General features: G+C 46.7%; 1 long non-coding RNA gene across 1 annotated transcript; it reads right to left on the bottom strand.

The window, feature by feature from the left end:
- Positions 1-2,182: 2,182 nt before the first annotated feature.
- On the bottom strand, positions 2,183-24,297 carry LOC120993372. The gene is made up of 3 exons (XR_005777237.1): positions 24,284-24,297; positions 6,378-6,382; positions 2,183-2,284 (listed from the first exon to the last, which is right to left on the bottom strand). It is a non-coding gene; the product is annotated as an uncharacterized LOC120993372 (long non-coding RNA).
- Between the last annotated feature and the right edge of the window lie 2,181 nt (positions 24,298-26,478).

Genomic DNA, 26,478 nt, shown 5'->3' with positions numbered 1-26,478 from the left:
TGCAGCTGATGAGGAGTGTCCGGGAGTTGGATGTCAGAGATAGCCTTCTTCCTCGCCTCAGTTAGGTGCTTGTGACCTGAGAGATGCCATGACCTAGGAAGGACAACTTTGGGGAGACAACAGTTGGTAGTTTGGCTTGTGAGACTCGACATCCAGCAGAGGCTAAAAACTGGAGAAGTGAGACAGATTTTGTCATGCAGATTTGGGGAGAGACCGCACAGAGGAGAAGGTCATCCACTACTGGAGGAGGTTCCACATCCGGGTGATCTGCTTGCCAGGGTTGCAGAACAGAGGACATAGCCTTGCTGAAGCAGGAAGGGCTGTTTTGAGGCCCCCTTGAGGCATAACAGTCCAGGTGTACTGTTTGCCTGCATGTGTGAAAGCAAAAAGAAACTGACATTTCTCATGTAAGGGAACAGAAAAGAATGCATTGGCCAGATCAATGACAGTGAAAGTAGTGGCAGTGGGTGGAATGCCAGCAAGGAGTGTGTGCGGATTGGGGACAATAGGTGTCTCAAGAACAGTAGCCTCATTGACAGCTCGGAGGTCCTGACACCATGCGGTACGTGGAGGCTGTCCTTTCTCCCTTTTCTTCCGTACTGGGTAAAGGGAGTGAGTTACAGGGATAAAGTAGTGATCTTGATTGCCCCATCCTGCAGGGGGGCCTGCACCTGGAGGGTAATAGCATCCTGTTGTGAGATAGAAAGCGGATATTGCGCTTTGTATGGCAGAACCTTGGGATCCTTCAGGGTCACAGTGACCGGATGGGACGTTGAGGCATCCGATATCCTGGGGTCCTCTGGCCAGAGAGTATCGGGGATGAGGTGCAAAATGGTTTGCAGCGAATCCCCTTGCTCATATGAATCAGTGCAGAATTTTATTGTCAGACATCCAGCAGCCGTGGGTGTCACATAATTTGAGTGAAAACCACAAAGACCAAGAAGCAAGACAGTTTCTTGTTCCTTGTAAAGAGGATCTTAACACAGAAACGAACATTTCTGTGAAAAGAAAAAAAAAAGGTGGGGGTCAACTGATCCCCGTAGCTGTCCTGCAATGTGGTGGAATGATCTGCTAATCTTGCTTTCGCCCATTTCTGCAGTTGTTCTATAAAGAATTCTCCAGACTCATGATCCCGGGGGTCAAAGTTAGCACCTTTAAGTTCAGGGATGTGGATTTGATCCATTATCAGTGTGGAGTATTCACCTGTCTTGTTTTCCACTATACTTTGCAGGTCCGACCATGTGCACCCATAGGTTTGATGCACTTGGGACAGTTTCCTGAAAAGGGCATGGGATGGGTCTCAGGGTCAGGCAGTAAATTCACTATGGTGAATAACTGTTGTGGGGTGAAAGACACATATTTTGGTGGTCCCTGTGGCCGGTTAAGTGCTAGGGCTTCTTTCGTGTCTCAGGTTTCCCCCTGCTCAATTTTCTGTAAGTTCTTTTGTAACTCTGTAATCTGACCCTGCAGTATTGATCTTGTGAACGTCGTGATGGGCGCACAACCATGGGCACAGTCCACTGTGGTGCCAGGGATAAAGTTGGTGGATCACCGTAGTCTGTCGGGGTACCCCACGGAGGAGTCTGCATATTACCCGGTGCATTTTGTATGCCCATTGTGGATTCTGCAGCACCGTCTGCATCCCCTGTTCTGCCTTCAATCAGGTTGCCCTCCTACCATTATAGGAGTAAGGGTGGCAGGTGAGTGTGTAGCATGAATGTACCGTCCGGGTTAACCATGGGGTACAAGGTAGTAGGAAGGGGCAAGGGTGACATAGGAGTGACGGGGGGGTCCGGACCGGATGATATTAAAGGTCCGTTCATGGGCGTTGCCTGGGGACAAGATGGCGCTGTAGCTAACACGGGAAGTGATGGGACGTGCTGGGGAGTAGTTACCAAGGTGTGGTTTTGTGGGTGGGGAACCCCACAGTGAAGGCACGTATCACGGGAGGAGGGATTCTGTTGACCACATGTTTTGCAGGTCCACCCACCTGCTTTCTTCCCGCCGCCATTATAGGGTGTTGGCAAGTCATGTATCAATGCAACACCAGGTTTACAGAAATATCTCTGTCTTTTCTCATCAAAATTTTGTTCTCCCCCCCGTCTGTTCAAATTCTTTACTACAGTCCAACCACACACGGACCATGTCTGTCAATTTATCATCCTCTAACTTCTCTCTTTTCTCGTTTAACAACACTTGCCAGGTGGCACTACAAAGGATGCCTCCTTTACAGACACTATAACTCTTCTCCAACTTAGTTAATCCTTTTATGAAACGTTTGCCTCTCCTGTCCGCCACGTTACTGTTCAGAGTGAACAGTAACCCTTCGGACACTTTCCTCATTTCCCATCTTCTGGATACCTTCACCTTGTTCTGGACAACAACAGAAAACCCGATATAACACGTTGAGCCTAATGTCCCACCACTCTGGGTAGACACTGGCCGGGTCTCCTCCCTTCTGTCGCCTCTCGGTCACAACACCAAGGTTGACCCGATTGTCACAGGCACTTTAGGAGACCTTTGGGTTTCTATCAGTCTGTGTTTCCTTTACCAAAGGGTCGCACATTAAAAACAATAACCACAATACATCAAGGAAGAACCCTTGCGTTACTGTCTAATCGTCTCTTGCACCTACTGGAGCCGCCTAAAGACCTCTGTTATAAGTAATCACTGGACGTGAAGACCTTTGAGTCCCGGCAGCACACTCTGGGCTACCCCGAACCGCTTCTCCACCCATCTGTGATCGTCCCCTTTATGGAGATTTGAGTCAGGACGCCGGGCTGAACTCGATACAGGCACACAGGAGAACTCCGTGTCTCAGTCAGTCAATAGTCCATAAACACCTTCACCACAACTTCAGCACAGCACGGGGGTAAAAGTCAGCAGGCCATTCTGAAACTCATATGTTTGGGGGACAGGCCCCACACCGCACAGGAGTTGTGGCGGGGTATAGAACAACAGACCGACGAGTGGTTGCTGCCGGTGAGCCTCAAGCCCGGCCTGGTGGTGTGCGATAATGGGCGAAATCTCATTGCAGCTCTGGGGACTAGCCAGTTTGACGCACATCCCTTGCCTGGCGCATGTGCTGTACTTTGGTGGTGCAGAAAGTTCATTCGCAAACTACCCCGTCATGTCAGAGCTGCTGCATAAAGTGCGGGCAGTCTGTTCGCGCTTCGGCGTTCACACCCTGCCGCTGTTCGCCTGTCTGCGCTACAGCATAACTTCCGCCTTCCTGCTCACAGCCTCATTTGCGACGTACCCACCAGGTGGAACTCCACCTTGCATATGCTGGACAGACTGTGCGAGGCAGCAGGAGGCCATAGTGGAGTTTCAGCTGCAGCACGCACGGGTCAGTCGCACTGTGGATCAGACACACTTCACCACCAATGGACTGGGCCTCCATGCGAGGACCTGTGTGCCCTGTTGCGCTGTTTCGAGTACTCCACCAACATGGCCAAGTGGCGATGACGCGTTATCAGCGTTACAATACCACTTCTATGTCCTCTTGAGAAAACACTTAGGGGCGATGATGAAGAGGAGGTGGCCCAGGAGGAAGAGGAGGAAGAGGGGTCATTTTTAGCACCTTTCAGGCCAGTCTCTTCGAAGTGACTCAGAGGGAGGTTTTTTGCAACACCCAGAGGCCAGGTACAAATGTGGCCAGACAGGGCCCACTACTGGAGGACGAGGAGGACGAGGATGAGGAGGAGGTGGTGGAGGATGAGGATGAAGCATGTTCACCGCGGGTGGTGGCACCCAAAGCAGCTCGGGCCCATCACTGGTGCGTGGCTGGGGGGAAAACACAGGACGATGACGATACGCCTCCCACAGAGGACAGCTTGTCCTTAACTCTGGGCAGCCTGGCACACATGAGCGACTACATGCTAGCAGTGCCTGCGCAACGACAGCAGAGTTGCCCACATTTTAACGTGTGCGGACTACTGGGTTGCCACCCTGCTGGATCCCCCGGTACAAAGACAATGTTCCCACCTTACTTCCTACACTGGAGCGTGATAGGAAGATGCGCGGCAGTACAAGCGCACGTTGGTAGACGCGCTACTGAGAGCATTCCCAAATGTCACAGGGGAACCAGTGGAAGCCCAAGGCGAAGGCAGAGGAGGAGCAAGAGGTCGCCAACGCAGCTGTGTCACGCCCAGCTCCTCTGAGGGGCAGGGTTAGCATGGCAGAGATGTGGAAAAGTTTTGTCAACACGCCACAGCTAAGTGCACCACCACCTGACACGGAACGTGTTAGCAGGAGGCAAACATTTCACTAACATGGTGGAACAGTACCTGTGCACACCCCTCCACGTACTGACTGATTGTTCGGCCCCATTCAACTTCTGGGTACTCAAATTGTCCACGTGGCCGAGCTAGCCTTTTATGCCTTGGAGGTGCTGGCCTGCCTGGCGGGCCAGCGTTTTGTCTGAACGTGTATTCAGCACGGCAGGGGGGCGTCATTACAGACAAACGCAGCCGCCTGTCTACAGCCAATGTGGACAAAGTGACGTTCATAAAAATGAACCAGGCATGGATCCCACAGGACCTGTCCATCCCTTGTGCAGATTAGATATTAACTACCTCCCCCTTAACAATATATTTTTCTACTCCAGGGCCTTCCTCATTCAATACTATTTTTAATTTCATTTTACCATTATATTGCGGGGCAACCCAAAGTTGAATGAACCTCTCCTCTGTCTGGGTGCGGGGCCTAAATGTGGACAGTGGCCAGTTCAGTGAGTGGTGATGTGAAGCCTGATTCTCTGCTATGACATGAAGACTGATTCTGCGCTGACATAAGGCCAGATTCTCTGTTACGGGGACCTCTCTCCTCTGCCTGGGTGCCTGGGGTGCCTGGGCCTAAATGTGTGACAGTGGCCTGTTCCAGTGGTGGGTGACGTGATGCCTGATTCTCTGCTATGGACATGAAGGACAGATATCTGTGCTGACATAAGGCCAGATTCTCTGTTACAGGACCCTCTCTCTCTGTCTGGGTGCAGGGGCCTAAATGTGTGACAGTGGCCCTGTTCCAGTGGTGGGTGACGTGATGCCTGATTCTCTGCTATGACATGAAGACTGATTCTGCACTGACATAAGGCCAGATTCTCTGTTACAGGACCTCTCTCCTCTGCCTGGGTTCCTGGGCCTAAATGTGTGACAGTGGCCTGGTTCCAGTGGTGGGTGGTTCGTGAAGCCTGATTCTCTGCTATGACATGAAGACAGATTCTGCGCTGACATAAGGCCAGATTCTCTGTTACGGGACCTCTCTCCTCTGCCTGGGTGCCTGGGCCTAAATGTGTGACAGTGGCCTGTTCCAGTGGTGGGTGACCGTGAAGCCTGATTCTCTGCTATGACATGAAGACTGATTCTGCGCTGACATAAGGCAGATTCTCTGTTACGGGACCTCTCCTCCTCTGCCTGGGTGCCTGGGCCTAAATGTGTGACAGTGGCCTGTTCCAGTGGTGGGTGACGTGATGCCTGATTCTCTGCTATGACATGAAGACTTATTCTGTGCTGACATGAAGCCAGATTCTCTGTTACGCGACCTCTCTCCTCTGCCTGGGTTGCCTGGGCCTAAATATGAGACAGTGGCCTGTTCCAGTGGTGGGTGACGTGATCTGCCTGATTCTCTGCTATGACATGAAGACAGATTCTGTGCTGACATAAGGCCAGATTCTCTGTTACGGGACCTCTCTCCTCTGCCTGGGTGCCTGGGCCTAAATGTGTGACAGTGGCCTGTTCCAGTGGTGGGTGACGTGAAGCCTGATTCTCTGCTATGACATGAAGACTGATTCTGTGCTGACATGAAGTCAGATTCTCTGCTATGGCATGAAGAGACTGATTCTGTGCTGACATGAAGCCAGATTCTTTGCTATGGCATGAAGAGACTGATTCTCTGCTGACGTGAAGCCAGATTCTCTGCTATGGGACCTCTGTCCAATTGATATTGGGTCATTTTTATTTTTTTAATTTTAATTTTAATTCATTTCCCCTATCCACATTTGTTTGCAGGGGGATTTACTACATGTTGCTGCCTTTTGCAGCCGTCTAGCTCTTTCGCTGGGCTGTTTTACCAGCCTTTTTAGTGCCCAAAAGTTCGGGGGTCCCCATTGACTTCAATGGGGTTCGGGTTCGGGACGAAGTTCGGGTCGGGTTCGGATCCCGAACCCGAACATTTCCGGGAAGTTCGGCCGAACTTCTCGAACCCGAACATCCAGGTATTCGCTCAACTCTATTCGGGACATCTCTACCAAGAGGCCTACAGCAACATTAAAGGAGCTGCAGGAATATCTGGCAAGTACTGGCTGTGTGGTACATGTGACAACAATCTCCCGTATTCTTCATATGTCTGGCTATGGGGTAGAGTGACAAGACGAAAACCTTTTCTTGCGAAGAAAAACATCCAAGCCAGGCTACATTTTGCAAAAACACATCTGAAGTCTCCCAAAAGCATGTGAGAAAAAGGTGTTGTAGTCTGATGAAACCAAGGTTGAACTTTTTGGCCATAATTCCAAAAGATATGTTTGGTGCAAAAACAACTGTGCACATCACAAAAAGAACACCATACCCACAGTGAAGCATGGTGGTGGCAACATCATGCTTTGGGGCTGTTTTTCTTCAGCTGGAACTGGGGCCTTAGTTAAGCTAGAGGGAATTATGAACAATTTAAAATACCAGTCAATATTGGCACAAAACCTTCAGGATTCTGCTAGAAAGCTGAACATGAAGAGGAACTTCATCTTTCAGCATGACAACAACCCAAAGCATACATCCAAATCAACAAAGGAATGGCTTCACTAGAAGAAGATTAAAGGATAACTGTCACATTTAGACCCTAATTTAAATTTTCATATATGTAGTTACTAATATCATGATATTCCAGAATCAGTTACTATTAGACTGACTTACCCCATATTTAATAAGATTCAGCCCTTAGCAACCAGTCTGCATAAAACTGCAATTTTACTATTCAGTTAAGATGGCTGCCACTGCCCTCACCCTGAGGCTAATCCCGCCTGCCCTCACTAGCCAGTAACAATAGCCCCCCAAAAGTGTCAGTAACCAGAGCCCTCTTGCAGCACAAAGGGGTCCTCTTACCACATGTTGCTTTCATTTATACACTGAGCAGATGACAGAGCTCCCTTCCCTGTTGTGCGCTGCTTCAACTCTGCATTCTCCAGCTCTGCTGAGTGAGGGAGCGTCTGCCAAGCGCAGGGACAGGTAGAAGTGCACACAGCCCAGGCACTGTTATCAGCTGCTGGGGAGGACCTGGCTTTAATCATTTACTTACAGTCCCTGGCTGTCAGTAATGTGACCCAGCACGCTGCATGCTCCCTCTAAACAGATAGACGGACCATGCCTAGCAACCCAATTTTAAGCACAGGTAAAAGTAGGCAGTACAGGGAACAAAAATGTGGAATTAAGGGGTAATTGAATACACAGTGAAAAGTTGAAATAGGGCCACCAAGGTGATATTAATCACCACAATTCAATACTCCAAAAAAATAAATAAATACGACAGTTATCCTTTAAAGTTTTGGAATGGCCCAGCCAGAGCCCAGACCTGAATCCGATTGAAAATCTGTGTGGTGATCTGAAAAGCGCTGTACACAGGAGATGCCCTCGCAATCTCACAGATTTGGAATGTTTTTGCAAAGAAGAGTGGGCAAATCTTGTCAAAATGTGCCATGCTGATATACTCATACCCAAAAAGACTGAGTGCTGTAATAAAATCAAAAGGTGCTTCAACACACAGTTTAAGGGTGTACACACTTAGGGTACTTTCACACTTGCGTTTTTCTTTTCCGGCATAGAGTTCCGTCACAGGGGCTCTATACCGGAAAAGAACTGTTCAGGCATATCTCCATGCATTCTGAATGGAGAGTAATCCGTTCAGGATGCATCAGGATGTCTTCAGTTTAGTCATTTTGATTAATCAGGCAAAAGATAAAACCGTAGCATGCTACGGTTTTATCTCCGGCGAAAAAAAACTGAAGACTTGCCTGAATGCGGAATGTATCAGTGCCGGATCCGGCATTCAAAATACCGGAATGCCGCCATGCGCAGACCGGTAAAAATTTGAAAAAAGACACAAGACGGATCCGTCTGTCCGCATGACAAGCGGAGAGACAGATCCGTTCTTGCAATGCATTTGTGAAACGTATCCGCATCCCAATTCGTCTCACAAATGCTTTCAGTCACCTGCAGATCGGCGGATCCGGCGGACAGTTCCGACGACGGAACTGCCCGCCGGATCACACTGCCGCAAGTGTAAAAGTAGCCTTATGCAACCATATTATTTTATATTTATATTTTTTTCTTCCCTCTACCTAAAAGATTTCAGTTTGTTTTTTAATTGAGTTGTACAGTTTATAAGTCACATTAAAGGTGGACAAAGCTCTAAAATGATTTATCTTTGTCTCATTTTTTTGCATCACAGAAACCTGACATATTAACAGGGGTGTGTAAACTCTTTATATCCACTGTATTTTTCTTGTTGGACTGAAATATGCCACTTTACTCTTTGACTAGAAAACAATCAAAGAGTGAAGTGCGTATATATTTTTCTTGTAGTTCTTAAATACGCCCCTACACGCTTTTACCAGAAATAACTGCAACAGTGCAGTGCGTATATACAGTATATATATTTTTTTATAATCAAGTACGCCCATATACGCTTTCAACAGAAATAACTGCAGAAGTTAAATGCGTATATATTTTTCTTGTTGGAGTGAACAGCGCCCCTATACGCTTTCAATAGAAATAACTGCAACAGTGCAGTGCATATTTATTTTCCTTTTTTTACTGTAATACGCCCCTATACGCGTTAAACAGAAATAACTGCAACAGTGCAGTGCGTATATATTTTTCTTGTTGGACAGAAATAGGCCACTATAAGCTTTGACTACAAAACAATCAAAGAGTGAAGTGCATATATATTTTTCTTGTAGTTCTGAAATACTCCCCTATACACATTCACTGGAAATAACTGCAACAGTGCAGTACATATATATTTTTTATTTTTTTAACGAAGTACGCCCTATACACTTTCAACAGAAATAACTGCAACAGTGCAGTGCGTATATGTTTTTCTTGTAGTTCTGAAATACACCCCTATACGCTTTCACCAGAAATAACTGCAACAGAGCAGTGCTTATATATATTTTTTTTTTACTGTAATACGACCCTATACGCTTTCAACAGAAACAACTGCAGAAGTGAAATGCGTATATATTTTTCATGTTGAACTGAATAACCGCCTATACGCTTTCGCCAGAAATAACTGCAACAGTGTAGTGCGTATATAGATTTCCTTTTTTACTGTAAAACGCCCCCTATACGCTTTAAACAGAAATAACTTCAACAGTGCAGTGCGTATATATTTTTCTTGTTGGACTGAAATAGGCCACTATACGCTTTGACCAGAAAACAATCAAAGAGTGTAATGCGTATATATTTTTCTTGTAGTTCTGAAATACACCCCTATGCGCTTTCACCAAAAATAACTGCAACAGTGCAGTGCTTTATATATTTTTCTTTTTCTGCTGTAATGCAACCCTAAACACTTTCAACAGAAATAACTGCAGAAGTAAAGTGCATATATATTTTTCTTGTAGTACTGAAATACACCCCTATACCCTTTAAACAGAAATAACTGCAACAGTGCAGTGCCTATATATTGTTGGACAGAAATAGGCCACTATTTGCTTTGACTGCAAAACAATCAAACAGTGAAGTGCGTATATATTTTCCTTTTTTTACTGTAATACACCCCTATACTCTTTCACCAGATATCACTGCAACAGTGCAGTGCATATATATTTTTCTTTTTTTATTGAAGTACACCCCTATACTCTTGCAACAGAAATTACTGCAGAAGTGCAGTGCGTATATATTTTTCTTGTTGGACTGAAATAGGCCACTATACGATTTGATTAAAAAACAATCAAAGATTGAAGTGCATATATTTTTTGCTGTAATACACCCCTATATGCTTTCAACAGAAATAACTGCAGAAGGGAAATGCGCATATATTTTTCTTGTTGGACAAATATAGGTCACTATACTCTTTGACTACAAAACAATCAAAGAGTGAAATGCGTATATATTTTTCTTGTAGTTCTGAAATACGTCCCTATATGCTTTCACCTGAAATAACTGCAACAGTGCAGTGCGTATATACAGCATTTTTTTTTTTTACTGTAATACACCCCTATATGCTTTCACCAGAAATAACTGCAACAGTGCAGTGTGCATATACAGTGAGGAACAGAAGTATTTGAACACCCTGCAATTTTTCCAGTTCTCCCACTTAGAAATCATGGAGTGGTCTGCAATTCACATTGTAGATGCATTCTCACTCTGAGAGAGAGAATAAAAAATAAAAAAAAGGAAATCACATGTTGTATGATTTTTTAAGAATTTACTTGTCTTGCACTGTTGAACATAAGTATTTGAACACCTGAGAAAATCAGTGTTAATATTTGGTACAGAAGCCTTTGTTTGCAATTACAGAGGTCAAATGTTTCCTGTAGTTCTTGACCAGGTTTGCACACACTGCAACAGGGATTTTGGCCCACTTCCTCCTCTTAGATCTCTCTTAGATCTGTCAGGTTTCGTGGGCTGTCGCTGAGCAACACGCAGTTTCAGATCCCCTCCAAAGATGTTCAATTGGATTTTAGGTCTGGAGACTGGCTAGGCCACTCCAGAACCTTGATATGCTTCTTACGAAGCCCCTCCTTGGTTATCCTGGCTGTGTGCTTCGGGTCGTTGTCATGTTGGAAGACCCAGTCACGACCCATCTTCAATGCTTTGACTGAGGGAAGGAGGTTGTTGCTCAAAATCTCACAATAAATGGCCCCATTCATCCTCTCCTTAATATAGTGCAGTCGTCCTATCCCCTTTGCAGAAAAGCACCCCAAAGCATGATGTGACCGCCCCATGTTTCACAGTAGGGATGGAGTTCTTGGGATGAAACTCATCCTTCTTTTTCCTTCAAACACAGCGAGTGAAGTTTAGACCAAAAATTTCTACTTTGGTCTCATCTGACCACATGACTTTCTCCCATGCCTCCTCTGGATCATCCAGATAGTCATTGGCAAACTTCAGACAGGCCTGGACATGTGATGATTAGAGCAGGGGAACCTTCCGTGCAATGCATGATTTGAAAGCATGACGGCATAGTGTTCTACCGACAGTGACCTTTGAAACTGTCCCAGCTTTCTTCATGTCATTGACCAGCTCCTCCCTTGTAGTTCTGGACTGATTCCTCACCTTTCTTATCATCAGTGATACCCCACAAGGTGAGATCTTGCATGTCCAAGGGAGACTGACAGACGTCTTTAGCCTCTGCCATTTTTCTAACAATTGCCTCCAACTGTTGATCTATTTTCACCAAGCTGCTTAGCAATTGCCCCATAGCCCTTTCCAGCCTTGCGGAGGTCCACAATTTTGTCTCTAGTTGTCTACTGACAGATATTTTCCCATGGTAGTATTTGCTGTCTGACTGGGTGGGGTGGACAGGGGGTCTTTAAAAAGCTCAGACAGGTGCTACTAAGTTAGATTAATGAGATGGAGTAGAGGTGAACATTTTAAAGGCACAGTAACAGGTCTTTGAGAGCCAGAATTCCTTGCTGTTTCTCAGGTGTTCAAATACTTATGTTCAGCAGTGCAGGGCAAATAAATTGTTTAAAAATCATACAATATGATTTCCTGAATGTTTTTATTTTATTATGTCTCTCAGAGTGGGAATGCACCTACAATGTGAATTTTAGACCCCTCCATGATTTCTAAGTGGGAGAACTTGCAAAATCGCAGGGTGTTCAAATACTTCTGTTCCTCACTGTATATTTCTTTTTTTAATGAAGTATGCCCCTATATGCTTTCGACAGAAATAACTGCAACAGTGAAGTGTGTATATATTTTTCTTGTAGTTCTGAAATACACCCCTATACTGTTTTTCACCAGAAACTTCTTCAACAGTGCAGTGCGATTATATATAGTTTTTTTTAATGAAGTACACCCCTATATGCTTTCAACAGAAATAAGCGCAGAAGTGAAATGCGTATATATTTTTCTTGCTGGACTGAAATACACCCCTATATGCTTTCACCAGAAATAACTGCAACAGTGCAGTGCATATATATTTTTCTTTTTTTAATGAAGTACGCCCCTATACACTTTCAACAGAAATAACTGCAACAGTGCAGTGCATATATAGTTTTCTTTTTTTACTGTAATACGCCCCTATACGCTTTAAACAGAAATAGCTGCAATAGTGCGGTGCATATATTTTTTTATTGTTGGACTGAAATAGGCCACTATACACTTTGACCAGAAAACAATCCAAGAGTAAAGGGGATATATATTTTTCTTGTAGTTCTGAAATACACCCCTATGCGCTTTCACCAGTAATAACTGCAACAGTGCAGTGCATATATATATTTATTTTTTTAATGAAGTACGCCTGTATACGCTTTCAACAGAAATAACTGCAACAGTGCAGTTTCGTATATATATTTCTTTGTTGGACTGAAATAGGCCACTATACGCTTTGACCAGAAAACAATCAGAGTCAAGTGTGTATGTAGTTTTCTTGTAGTTCTGAAATACACCACTATACACTTTCACCAGAAATAACAGCAACAGTGCAGTCTCCACCTCGCACGTTATTGGCTGCTATGCAGCCAATAAGCGTGCGGGGAAGTACTGGCACTCACTGTAATGCCGTAGCCATGTTGGTTACTGGCATTACAGTGATTGGCTGGCCGGAACGCGTCATTGGGTGCCATATAGCACCCGACGACACGTGGTTTGCTCAGTCTTAGGGAGAGCTGCAGCGGAGGGGACAGATAGTTTAGGGACAGGAATTGTTTACTGGACAGGGGCAGGGTTTACTGTTGAAAGGTGTTAGAGACCCAAAAGTCCTTTTAAGGACTATTGTTTTATCTGGCTGCAATATATATTATTAGCGCAACCTACGCTAAATTGCACGCAATTGTTTGGCCGCTGCTGACAGTGACACAACCTCTGCTACATCTGTTGTGTTACGATTGTGCACCCTAAATATCTGTGACATTCAGTGTAATTTTTTCTTAGCCGCTGGTTACAGTGACATTACCTGCGCTACATCTCCTGTATAATGTTTGTGCATCCTTAAAGGGACACTGACAGGCCAAATCAGCATATATAGTTAGATATATGACATTACAGGTCTTATAGAGTCTTTTAAAAGCATATAAGTATCCCCCCTGTCCACCTTATAAAGAGCGAAATATAAAGTTTAATAACCTGCTTGTCCGGTCAGCAATCTGCCTAAGGGGCGGCGTTTCATGTGAAAATGCGCCCAGCTAGCCGCTCCCAACTGCCGTTCTTAAGCCCCGCCCAGCTCATCATTATTCACTTTGCTGGGCGGCGGCTAGAACTCTCCCCAGTCCCGATCCTGCGCATGGACAATTCAATCCTCTGGGCATCGTTCATGCCCAATCTTCTGCGCCTGCGCCCCGCCGTGGTTAGATCGCGCATGCGTACACACACAGCCTGCCTGCGTCTTGGAGGCAGCTGCAGCCTCAGCCATGCACTGTTCAGAGCAGCGCTTCAGAGCGCTGCTCACTCACATCGTCAAAGGGGTTAATAGTGCGTCCCAGAGGATTGAATTGCCCATGCGCAGGATCGGGACTGGGGAGAGTTCTAGCCGCCGCCCAGCGAAGTGAATAATGATGAGCTGGGCGGGGCTTAAGAACGGCAGTTGGGAGCGGCTAGCTGGGCGCATTTTCACATGAAACGCCGCCCCTTAGGCAGATTGTTGACCGGTCAAGCCGGTTATTAAACTTTATATTTTGCTCTTTATAAGGTGGACAGGGGGGATACTTATATGCTTTTAAAAGACTCTATAAGACCTGTAATGTCATATATCTAACTATATATGCTGATTTGGCCTGTCAGTGTCCCTTTAATATCTGTGATATTCAGTGCAATTTATTTGGGCATACACTTACAAAACCTGCGCTACTGTATGTGTGAGATACCTGCAAAAATATACACTATTTAATATGCTAAAGGCGAGCAGTAAAGGACAAGGAAGTGGCCGTGCTGCTGATGGTGCACATAGAGGCTGTGGCCCTGGGCACTGTGAAACTGTGCCTGCTGCCAGAGCACAAGAAACACACTCATCCACGATACCTTGCTTCATGTCCCAGTTTGCGGGAGGCAGCGCAGGAACACCACTCTGAAGTCACACCAGTGCGACCAGGTGGTCTGCTGGATTGCAGCAGATAATGCTTCCAGTTGGTTAAGCACCAACCTGTCTCAGTAATCAAGAGTCTGGTCAACATAATCCTCACCCTGATACTCCTTCCTCCCACAGTGGAGAGTCTTGGCAAACAAGTGACACTACACTCGGATATTCTGAGGAGCTCTTTTCAGCGCCATTTCTTGATTTGAGCCTCTCACCAAGCCAGCTTGAAAAGGGACTTGAAGAGAACTTGTACACTGATTTCAAAACTCTTGAGCATCCACAGTCAGAAGAAGATGATAATAAAGAATGGCAATTAGTGTTTCACGAGGTTGATGATGAGGATAAGACACAGTTGTCAATAAGTGAGGTTCTTGTTAGGTCAACAAGTCAGGAGGATGACCAGAGTAAGGAAGTGGAAGAGGAGGTGGTGGACGATGAAATCACTGACCCAGCCTGGGAAGGTGGCAAGCCGAGCGTGGACAGCAGTACAGAGGGGGGGATCAGCAGAACCGCAACAGGCTGGAAGAGGCAGTGGGATGGCAAAAGGGAGAAGGCGGGCCACACCAAACAGGCACGCAACTGTTCACCGGAGCACACCCTTTCGGCAATCTCCCTTGCCAAGGGGTAGGTGTTCCGCAGTCTGTCGCTTTTTTGAGGAAAGTGTGGATGAGAAAAGAATTCCTTTGCAACCTGTGCGTACCAAAATGAGCAGGAGCGTGAATACTAACATAATCAGTGTCTGCGGGTCACACCACTGTCTTCTTTCCCCTGTGTTACATGCTGGCCAATCCCCTGTCTATGATGCAGACCCGGATGCCTCCCGCCACCTGCACCTGGACCTTCGCAAGCACCATCAGCTCGCACATCCACTTCTGTGTCCCAGCACAGTGTTACAGATGTCCATACCCAGGCTTTCAACGAAAGGCAAATACCCAGCCACCCACTCACTGCATTAAATGTGCACCTTTCCAAATTGCTGGCACTGGAAATGTGCATTTAGGACTTGTGGACACTGAGGCTTTTGGCAGCCTGATGGCGGCAGATGTCCCTCATTACTCAGTCCCCAGCCGCCACTATTCTTCCCGGTGTGCCATCTCCGCCTTACACAAGCATGTGTCCCGTAACATCACCCATGCCCTAACCAACGTAGTTATTGGGAAGGTCCACTTAACCACTGACACATGGACAAGTACTTTTGGCCAGGGATGCTACATTTCCCTGATGGCACACTGGGTGAACGTTGTGGAGGTCGGGAGCGACTCGCACCGGTGTGCTACGACGCCAAGCAATGCGGGCCCTACTTCCATCAGGGTTTCCACCACCACCTACGTTAGGGCCTGAAACCCCCTCTTCTCCTCCTCTGCCTCCTGCTCCACTTACACCTCTGAATTATCATCTTGCAGCACCAGTCAGACATCAGTCAGTAGCTGGAAGCAGTGTAGTACTGTAGTGGGGAAGCGGCAACAGGCCTAGCTTAAGCTAATCTGCTTAGGTGACAAACAGCACACCGCCACAGAGCTGTGGGAGGGTTTAAGGGACCAGACTGAGCTGTTGCTCTCGCCACTCAACCTACAACCAGGAATGGTTGTGTCTGATAATGGCCGTAACTTGGTGGCGGCTTTGGAGCTTGGCAAGCTCACACACATACCATGCCTAGCCTATGTGTTCAACTTAGTGGTTCAGCGGTTTCTCAAAACCTACTCCAATTTGCCTGAGCTACTGGTGAAGGTGCGCCGCGTGTGTGCCCATTTACGAAAGTCATCTACATCTGCTGTCAGTCTGGCAATGCTGCAGCAGCGCTTGCAATTGCCAGCTCACCGACTGTTGTGTGACGTGAACTCGACATTCCACATTTTGCCCAGGCTTTGTGAGCAGCAGCAGTAGTGGAATACCAGCTGCAACATGGTCGTCGCCTTTCCAGTCAACTTCGGCTCTTCACAAACGAGGAGTGGGCATGGATGTCTGACCTCTGTGAGATTTTACGCAACTTTGAGGAATCAACACAGATGTGAGCGGCGATAACGCTATTATCAGCATAACCATCCCACTTCTGTGTCTACTGAATTGCTCGCTGCTCACAATGAAGGCAGATGCTTTGCATGTGGAAGAGGTGGAAATGGGGGGAAGACAGTACACAGGGTGATAGCAAGACCACCCTCAGTCGTCTTCTCAGCGCGAATTGGATGATGATGATGAGGAGGAGGAGCAGGAGACGGTTGCCTCTGCTACAGAGGGTAGTACCCATAGCAGGTTTATTCCATCAGTTCAGCGTGGATGGGGCGAAGAGGAGGAGGAGGATGAGGAGATTGAGAGTCATCCTCCTGATGAGGACAGTGAAGTCTTGTCTATTGGGACTCTGACACACATGGCTGACTTTAAATTATGCTGCCTTTCCCGTGACCCTCACATTATACGCATTTTGGCCAACACCGGTTACTGGTTGTTCACCTTTCTCGACCCCCACTACAAAGAGAACTTCTCAGCTCTCATTCCTGTGGTGGAGAGGACTAGCAAAATGGTGCAATACCAGAAGGTCCTTGTGGAAAAATTGCCCAGCTGACTACGCTGGCGGAAGAGTACATAGTTCCTTGGGCAACCGAGAAGGTGAGGGCGAGGGCAACACTACTGGTGTTAACAGTTCCAACAGAGGCAAGGCAACACTCTCCCAAGGCCTGGGACAGTTTCATGACACCCCCACCCGCCCAGCACCCCTCACCCTGATGCATGGCCTAGTGTCCACAAGGAGGGAAACATTTTGGAAGATGGTGAGGAGTAGGTTAGCAGACCGTTCAGCGTCCTACCAGTGATCCTCCTGAGCCTTCCAACTATTTGGGTGTCTCAAGCTGGACAACGTGTCAATGAACAGGCGCTCTGCGCCTAGGAGGGCCTGCCCCAAGGTTTGTAGAGCGGCGTATTTAGTGTGCTGGGGGCATAATAACTGATAAGCGCATCGCCTGTGAAATTGCAGACAGAGTTGACTCTTATCAAAAATGAACAAGGCCTGGATTTGCCCCCTGACTTCTCTACTCCACCAAAGTGGCTGAATCATAAGGCACTTTAAATGTGGCTTTCATGGTGTATTGAATACACTGTATTCCCATGCACCACTGCCACCACAAAAAAAGGTATATGGTTCAATCTTCTTTTCTCGTCCTTCTCCTCCTCCTCCATCATATCTACATGCTTATTAGGCTGCCCTCACTCCTAATGTTTTAGAGGGTCACCAGCAGGCCCTTGCCATAAAGGTTTTAGATGGTCAGATCATCAGCAGGCCCTTGCCCCTAATGCTTTAGAGGGTCAGCTCAGCAGCAGTAAACCTCACCCCTAATGTTTTAGAGGGTCACCAGCAGGGCCCTTGCCATAATGATTTAGTGGTCAGATCAGCAGCAGGCCCTCGTACCCTAATGTTTTACCAGGGTCAGCTCAGCAACTGACCGTCACCCCTAATGTATTTAGGGTCAGCTCTGAAGCTGACTCTTACCCTTATTGTTTTAGATGGTCAGCTCAGCAGCAGGCCTTTGCCCCTAATGTTTTAGAGGGTCACCAGCGAGGCCCTTGCATCTAATGTTTTTGAGGTTCACCAGCAGGCCATCAATCATAACTTTTCAAGTGTGTGTATGATGCCCTCCTTTATGTATAATAAAGGGTGTATTGGAGTGCCAGTTCCTTGTAATTTTTGGCAGCCCTTTCACTTAGTGCATAGGCTTTATGAGTGTAGGAGTCCCACTACCCTGAAACAATTGTACCACATGTGAATGAGGCCCTCCTTTATGTGATATACAGGTTGGCAGCACTTGCACTTTACATACAAGTAACTACAACTGCGTGCAGAATTATTAGGCAAATGAGTATTTTGACCACATCATCCTCTTTATGCATGTGTCTTACTCCAAGCTGTATAGGCTCAAAAGCCTACTACCAATTAAGCATATTAGGTGATGTGCATCTCTGTAATGAGAAGGGGTTGTGGTCTAATGACATCAACACCCTATATTATGTGTGCATAATTATTAGGCAACTTCCTTCCTTTGGCAGAGAGGGTCAAAAGAAGGACTTGATCAGGCTCAGAAAAGTCAAAAATAGTGAGATATCTTGCAGAGGGATGCAGCACTCTTAAAATTGCAAAGCTTCTGAAGCGTGATCATCGAACAATCAAGCGTTTCATTCAAAATATTCAACAGGGTCGCAAGAAGCGTGTGGAAAAACCAAGGCGCAAAATAACTGCCCATGAACTGAGAAAAGTCAAAGCGTGCAGCTGCCAAGATGCCACTTGCCCCCAGTTTGGCCAATATTTCAGAGCTGCAAACATCACTGGAGAGCCCAAAAGCACAAGGTGTGCAATACTCAGAGACATGGCCAAGGTAAGAAAAGGTTGAAAGACGACCACCACTGAACAAGACACACAAGCTGAAACGTCAAGACTGGGCCACGAAATATCTCAAGATGATTTTTCTAAGGTTTTATGGACTTATGAAAATGAGAGGTGAGTCTTGATGGGCCAGATGGATGGGCCCGTGGCTGGATTGGTAAAGGGCAGAGAGCTCCAGTCCGACTCAGACGCCAGCAAGGTGGAGGTGGAGTACTGGTTTGGGCTGGTATCATCAAAGATGAGCTTGTGGGTAGTGTTGAGCGAACAGTTCGAGCATAGTTCGGGTCCGTACCGAATTTGGGGTGTTCGTGACACGGACCCGAACCCGAACTTTTTCGTAAAGTTCGGGTTGGGTTAGTCGTTCGGCATGTATTTTGGCGCATTTTGAAAGGCTGCAAAGCAGCCAATCAACATGCATCATACTACCTTGCCCTAAGATGCCATCGCAGCCATGCCTACTATTGGCAAGGCTGTGATTGGCCAAGTGCAGCATGTGACTCAGCCTCTTTATAAGCTTGTGCGGCTCGTCGGACGTGCTCACTCCCGATGTGAATAGAACAGGGATAGACGCAGCTGATGCTAGGGCGAGAATAGGCAGGGATAATTGAATAACTGGAAGCAAATTTCTCTCCTCACCTGTGATTCATCTGAACACCTGCAGCTGAGCTGCTTTTTTGATAGGGATTGGCTATTTTTAGAGTGGCCAGAGTGATTTCTTCCCATCCACATGTACCTGGGCTGACCGCCGGCCGCCATTTTGCGACTTGTAGTGCTGCAGCAGAAGCTGCCACAGTGTGCATTCCAAAGCTCCAAACAAGTCAGACATCTACACTGGGATTCAGACCAATAGCGATTTAGCAGCACAGTCCAAGGCTATTTTTTTTTAAAGGTTGTGCAGACCATTTTGTGGCACATGTTTACTGGGCTGATAGGCGGCGGCCATCTTGGGACTAGTGCTGCAGCACAATCTCTCCCACACGTCCATTAATCACTTGTAATAGTGGTCTGTGCCATAGAAATCTACATCAGGGACTTGGGTGTGCTTGTGTCACCCCTACTAATACCAGTCCACCTGTAATCATTACAGTGAAAAGCCATAAAGTATTCCAGTGAGGGAATTTTATATTTATTTAAAAAGGCAAGTTAGTTTATCTGGCGTTCAATATACTAGATACAGTTAGGCCTGCGTTTCATACATCTGGAATTAGCAAACTAATGTGCTGGGGTTGGGAAAACATATATGTACCCATACTAGAATCTGTCAAAGAAAGCGGTACTCACATATAACAGTCATTCCATCTGTAATCCATACAGTCAAAAGACTGAAAGTATTCCAGTGAGGGGATTTTTTTTATTTAAAAAAGGCCAAGTTAGTTTATCTGGCGTTCAATATACTAGATACAGTTAGGCCTGCGTTTCATATATCTGGAATTAGCAAACTAATGTGCTGGGGTTGGGAAAACATATATGTACCCATACTAGAATCTGTCAAAGAAAGCGGTACTCACATATAACAGTCATTCCATCTGTAATCCATACAGTCAAAAGACTGAAAGTATTCCAGTGAGGGAATTTTTTTTTTATTTAAAAAAGGCCAAGTTAGTTTATCTGGCGTTCAATATACTAGATACAGTTAGGCCTGCGTTTCATACATCTGGAATTAGCAAACTAATGTGCTGGGGTTGGGAAAACATATATGTACCCATACTAGAATCTGTCAAAGAAAGCGGGTACTCACATATAACAGTCATTCCATCTGTAATCCATACAGTCCAAAAGACTGAAAGTATTCCAGTGAGGGGATTTTTTTTATTTAAAAAGGCCATGTTAGGTTTATTCTGGCGTTCAATATATAGATACAGTTAGGCCTGCGTTTCATATATCTGGGAATTAGCAAACTAATGTGCTGGGGATGGGAAAACATAATGTACCCATACTAGAATCTGTCAAAGAATGCGGTATCACATATAAACAGTCATTCCATCTGTAATCCATACAGTCAAAAGACTGAAAGTATTCCAGTGAGGGAATTTTTTTTTATTTAAAAAGGCCCAAGTTAGTTTATCTGGCGTTCAATATACTAGATACAGTTAGGCCTGCGTTTCATACATCTGGAATTAGCAAACTATGTGCTGGGGTTGGGAAAACATATATGTACCCATACTAGAATCTGTCAAAGGAAAGCGGGGTACTCACATATAACAGTCAATCCATCTGTAATCCATACAGTCAAAAGACTGAAAGTATTCCAGTGAGGGATTTTTTTTTATTTAAAAAGGCCAAGTTAGTTTATCTGGCGTTCAATATACTAGATACAGTTAGGCCTGCGTTTCATACATCTGGAATTAGCAAACTAATGTGCTGGGGTTGGGAGAAACATATATGTACCCATACTAGAATCTGTCAAAGAAAGCGGTACTCACATATAACAGTCATTCCATCTGTAATCCATACAGTCAAAAGACTGAAAGTATTCCAGTGAGGGAATTTTTTTTATTTAAAAAAGGCCAAGTTAGTTTATCTGGCGTTCAATATACTAGATACAGTTAGGCCTGGTTTTAAACATCTGGAATTAGCTAACTAATGTGCTGGGGTTGGGAAAACATATATGTACCCATACTAGAATCTGTCAAAGAAAGCGGGTACTCACATATAACAGTCATTCCATCTGTAATCCATACAGTCAAAAGATCTGAAAGTATTCCAGTAAGGGGATTTTTTTTATTTAAAAAGGCCCAAGTTAGTTTATCTGGCGTTCAATATACTAGATACAGTTAGGCCTGCGTTTCATACATCTGGAATTAGCAAAACTAATGTGCTGGGGTTGGGAAGAACATATATGTACCATACTAGAATCTGTCAAAGAAAGCGGGTACTCACATATAACAGTCATTCATCTGTAATCCATACCGTCAAAAGACTGAAGTATTTCCAGTGAGGGAATTTTTTTTATTTAAAAAAGCCAAGTTAGTTTATCTGGGTTCAATATACTAGATACAGTTAGGCCTGCGTTTCATACATCTGGAATTAGCAAAACTAATGTGCTGGGTGGGGAAAAACATATATGTACCCATACTAGAATCTGTCAAAGAAAGCGGTACTCACATATAACAGTCATTCCCTCTGTAATCCATACAGTAAAAAGACTGAAAGTATTCAGTGAGGGGATTTTTTTTATTAAAAAAGGCCAAGTTAGTTTATCTGGCGTTCAATATACTAGATACAGTTAGGCCTGCGTTTCATATATCTGGAATTAGCAAACTAATGTGCTGGGGTTGGGAAAACATATATGTACCCATACTAGAATCTGTCAAAGAAAGCGGTACTCACATATAACAGTCATTCCATCTGTAATCCATACAGTCAAAAGACTGAAAGTATTCCAGTGAGGGAATTTTTTTTTATTTAAAAAAGGCCAAGTTAGTTTATCTGGCGTTCAATATACTAGATACAGTTAGGCCTGCGTTTCATACATCTGGAATTAGCAAACTAATGTGCTGGGGTTGGGAAAACATATATGTACCCATACTAGAATCTGTCAAAGAAAGCGGTACTCACATATAACAGTCATTCCATCTGTAATCCATACAGTCAAAAGACTGAAAGTATTCCAGTGAGGGAATTTTTTTTATTTAAAAAAGGCCAAGTTAGTTTATCTGGCGTTCAATATACTAGATACAGTTAGGCCTGCGTTTCATACATCTGGAATTAGCAAACTAATGTGCTGGGGTGGGAAAACATATATGTACCCATACTAGAATCTGTCAAGAAAGCGGTACTCACATATAACAGGTCATTCCATCTGTAATCCATACAGTCAAAAGACTGAAAGTATACCAGTGAGGGAATTTTTTTTTTTATTTAAAAAAGGCCAAGTTAGTTTATCTGGCGTTCAATATACTAGATACAGTTAGGCCTGCGTTTCATACATCTGGAATTAGCAAACTAATGTGCTGGGGTTGGGAAAACATATATGTACCCATACTAGAATCTGTCAAAGAAAGCGGTACTCACATATAACAGTCATTCCATCTGTAATCCATACAGTCAAAAGACTGAAAGTATTCCAGTGAGGGAATTTTTTTTTATTTAAAAAAGGCCAAGTTAGTTTATCTGGCGTTCAATATACTAGATACAGTTAGGCCTGCGTTTCATACATCTGGAAATTAGCAAACTAATGTGCTGGGGTTGGGAAAACATATATGTACCCATACTAGAATCTGTCAAAGAAAGCGGGTACTCAAATAACAGTCATTCCATCTGTATCCATACAGTCAAAGACTGAAAGTATTCCAGTGAGGGGATTTTGCTTATAAAAAATAAATATATTTCATTGTGGTGCGAGTTGAATCGCACAATGAAGAAAAATACTATTAAAGGGACGAGGACGCGGTCGTGGTGGTGTCCGTGGAGCCTCTGTTGCTGGTAGAGGACGTGGCTGTTCGGGCCCCAGGCGCACACAGTAGGGAACGGAACTCCCTCAAACTAGCCGGCAGAATGTACCGCAATATCTGTGGGGCCCAATGCCGCTCATAGGATGGGTAAGGCCTGAGCAGGTACAGGCATTAATCGATTGGGTGGCCGACAGTGCTTCCAGCCACGTTCACCACAAGGTCTTCCACCCAGTCTTCTGCGGAAGCGCACAGGTGGCACCTGAAAACCAAGCCCATCAGTCTGTCACATCACCCCCAAGCATATCAGGGAAACGTTCTGAGCCCACAAGTTATGCAGCAGTCTCTTCTTCTGTTTGAAGACTCTGCTTCCAGGGATCCCAGGGGCGTCACCTAGCCCCTTCCCCAGTGGAGGAAGACATACATGCACTGACGCACAACCACTATGTCTCCAGATGAAGAGGAATGGGATACCACCACACAGCAGAGTCACCGACTCTCTGATGATGACGAAACACAGGTGACCCACTGCCGCGTCTTTTTGCAGTGTGCAGACTGAACAGGAGGAGGGTCAGGGAGGGAGACTGGGTGGAAGACGATGCAGAGGACGATGAGGTCTTAGACCCCACATGGACCTGAAGGTCGTGGCGATGACTTTCACAGTTCAGAGGAAGAGGTAGTGGTGAGGACGAGACAACAGCGAAGCCAAAGGGGAGCAGGGGGCCAAAGCAGACGAGCCGCCCGCCCCCAGAGTTCGCCTGCTACTGGACACGCCCAACAGGGACCCCCCAGCCCCACAAAGGCCGTTCAAAGAGTTCCCTGGCATGGCACTGCTTTAAACAATGTCCTACCGACAAGACCCGAGTGACTTGCACGCTCTGCCATCAGAGCCTGAGGCGAGGCATTAACGTTCTGAACCTCAGCACAACCTGCATGACCAGGCATCTACATGCAAAGCATGAACTGCAGTGGGGTACACACCTTAAAACCAGGCACTCGCTGAGGCTCCCCCTGCTCCCTCTACCGCTGCTGCCTCGGCTTCCGCCTCGAGAGGAATGTTGCCACCCCTGCCGAGCAGCAAACAGAGGATGTGCCACCGACCACCACACCAACCGCCACCAGTCAACTAGCGTCTCCACTATATCACACAGGCAGCGTTTCAGCTCTCAATATCTCAAACCTTAGAGAGGAAGCGCAAATTCCCCCCGAGTCCCCCTCGAGCCCTTGGCCTGAACGCCAGCATTTCTAAACTGCATGGCCTTTGGAAATGCTGTCATTCCGGCTGGTGGACACAGACAGCTTTCAAACAGCTGATGGCCATGGCTGTCCCGCAGTATGTGGTCCCAGCCGCCACTACTTCTCCAAGACAGCCGTGCCTTCCCTGCACATGCAAGTGTCCGATAAAATCAAGTGTGCACTGCGCCAACGCCATTTGTGGCAAGGTCCACCTAACCACAGATACGAGGACCAGTAAGCACGGCCCAGGGACGCTATATCTCACTAACTGCACACTGGATGAATGTAGTGGCGGCTGGGCCCCCGGCGGACAGTTCCTTGGCGCACGTCCTTCCGCCCCCCTAGGATCGCAGGGCATCATTCTCTGCCTCCTGTAGCCTCCTCCTCCTACTCGGCTTCCTCCTCCACTGCTTCCACCAGCTCATCGGTCAGCCACACACATTCACCACCAACTTCAGCACAGCCCGGGGTAAACGTCAGCAGGCCATTCTGAAACTCATATGTTTGGGGGACAGGCCCCACAGCGCAAAGAGTTGTGGCGGGGTATTGAACAACAGGGACCGACGAGTGGTTTCTGCCGGTGGGCTTCAAGCCAGGCCTGGTGGTATGCGATAATGGGCGAAATCTCGTGGCAGCTCTGGGACTAGCCGGTTTGACGCACATCCCTTGCCTGGCGCATGTGCTGAACTTGGTGGTGCAGAGGTTCATTCACCACTACCCCAACATGTCAGAGCTGCTGCATAAAGTGCGGGCCGTCTGTGCGCGCTTCCGCCGTTCACATCCTGCCGCTGCTCGCCTGTCTGCGCTACAGCGGAACTTCGGCCTTCCCGCTCACCGCCTCATATGCGACGTGCCCACCCGGTGGAACTCCACCTTGCACATGCTGGAGAGACTGTGCGAGCAGCAGCAGGCCATAGTGGAGTTTCAGCTGCAGCACGCTCGCGTCAGTCGTACTGCCGAACAGCACCACTTCACCACCAATGATTGGGCCTCCATGCGAGACCTGTGTGCCCTGCTGCGCTGTTTCGAGTACTCCATCAACATGGCCAGTGGCGATGACACTGTTATCAGCGTTACAATACCACTTCTATGTCTCCTTGAGAAAACACTTAGGGCAATGATGTTAGAGGAGGTGGCCCAGGTGGAGGAGGAGGAGGAGGATGAGGGCTCGTTTCTAACACTTTCGGGCCAGTCTGTTCGAAGTGGCTCAGAGGGAGGTTTGTTTAAGCAGCAGAGGACAGGTTCACAAGTCGCCAGCCAAGGCACTGTACTGGAGGACGAGGAGGATGAGGAGGAGGAGGTGGAGGGGGACGAGGATGACGCAAGTTCACAGCGGGGTGGCAGCCCAGGCCCATCACTGGTGCGTGGCTGGGGGGATACGGTGGACGATGACGATACGCCTCCCACAGAGGACAGCTTGTCCTTACCCATGGGTAGCCTGGCCCACATGAGCGAATATATGCTCCAATGCCTGCGCAACGACAGCAGAGTTGCCCACGTTTTAACGTGTGCAGACTACTGGGTGGCCACCCTGCTGGATCCCCGGTATAAAGACAATGTGCCCACTTTAATTCCTGAACTGGAGCGCGACCGTAAGATGCGCGAGTACAAGCGCACGCTGATAGAGGCGCTCTTGAGAGCATTCCCACATGTCACAGGGGAACAGGTGGAAGGTGAAGGCAGAGGAGTGGCAAGAGGTCGCCAACGCAGCTGTGTCACGGCCAGCTCATCTGAGGGCAGGGTTAGCATGGCAGAAATGTGGAAAAGTTTTGTCTCCACGCCACAGCTATCTGCACCGACACCTGATACGGAACGTGTTAGCAGGAGGCAGCATTTCACTAACATGGTTGAACAGTATGTCTGCACACCCCTCCACATCCTGACGGATGGTTCGGCCCCATTCAACTACTGGGTTTCGAAATTGTCCACGTGGCCAGAGTTAGCATGTTATGCCTTGGAGGTGCTTTCCTGCCCGGCGGCCAGCGTTTTATCTGAACGCGTATTCAGCACGGCAGGGGGCGTCATTACTGACAAGCGCAGCCGCCTGTCCACAGCCAACGTGGACAAGCTGACCTTCATAAAGATGAACCAGGCATGGATCCCACAGGACCTGTCCCTCCCTTGTGCAGAGTAGTCCTTATTAACTGCCTAAAACATGTCTTGTTGTGCTACGGGCCACTTCTTTATTTGATACAAATTTTATGAAACCCACAGTTGAATGAAACTCTTCTCTGTCTGGGCGCCGGGGCC

This window comes from Bufo bufo, chromosome 3 (assembly GCF_905171765.1).
Source record: "Bufo bufo chromosome 3, aBufBuf1.1, whole genome shotgun sequence".
NCBI classification, from domain to species: domain Eukaryota; kingdom Metazoa; phylum Chordata; class Amphibia; order Anura; family Bufonidae; genus Bufo; species Bufo bufo.
Note: the sequence above shows the minus strand (reverse complement) of the source record. Positions and strands in the feature narration are given on the sequence as shown.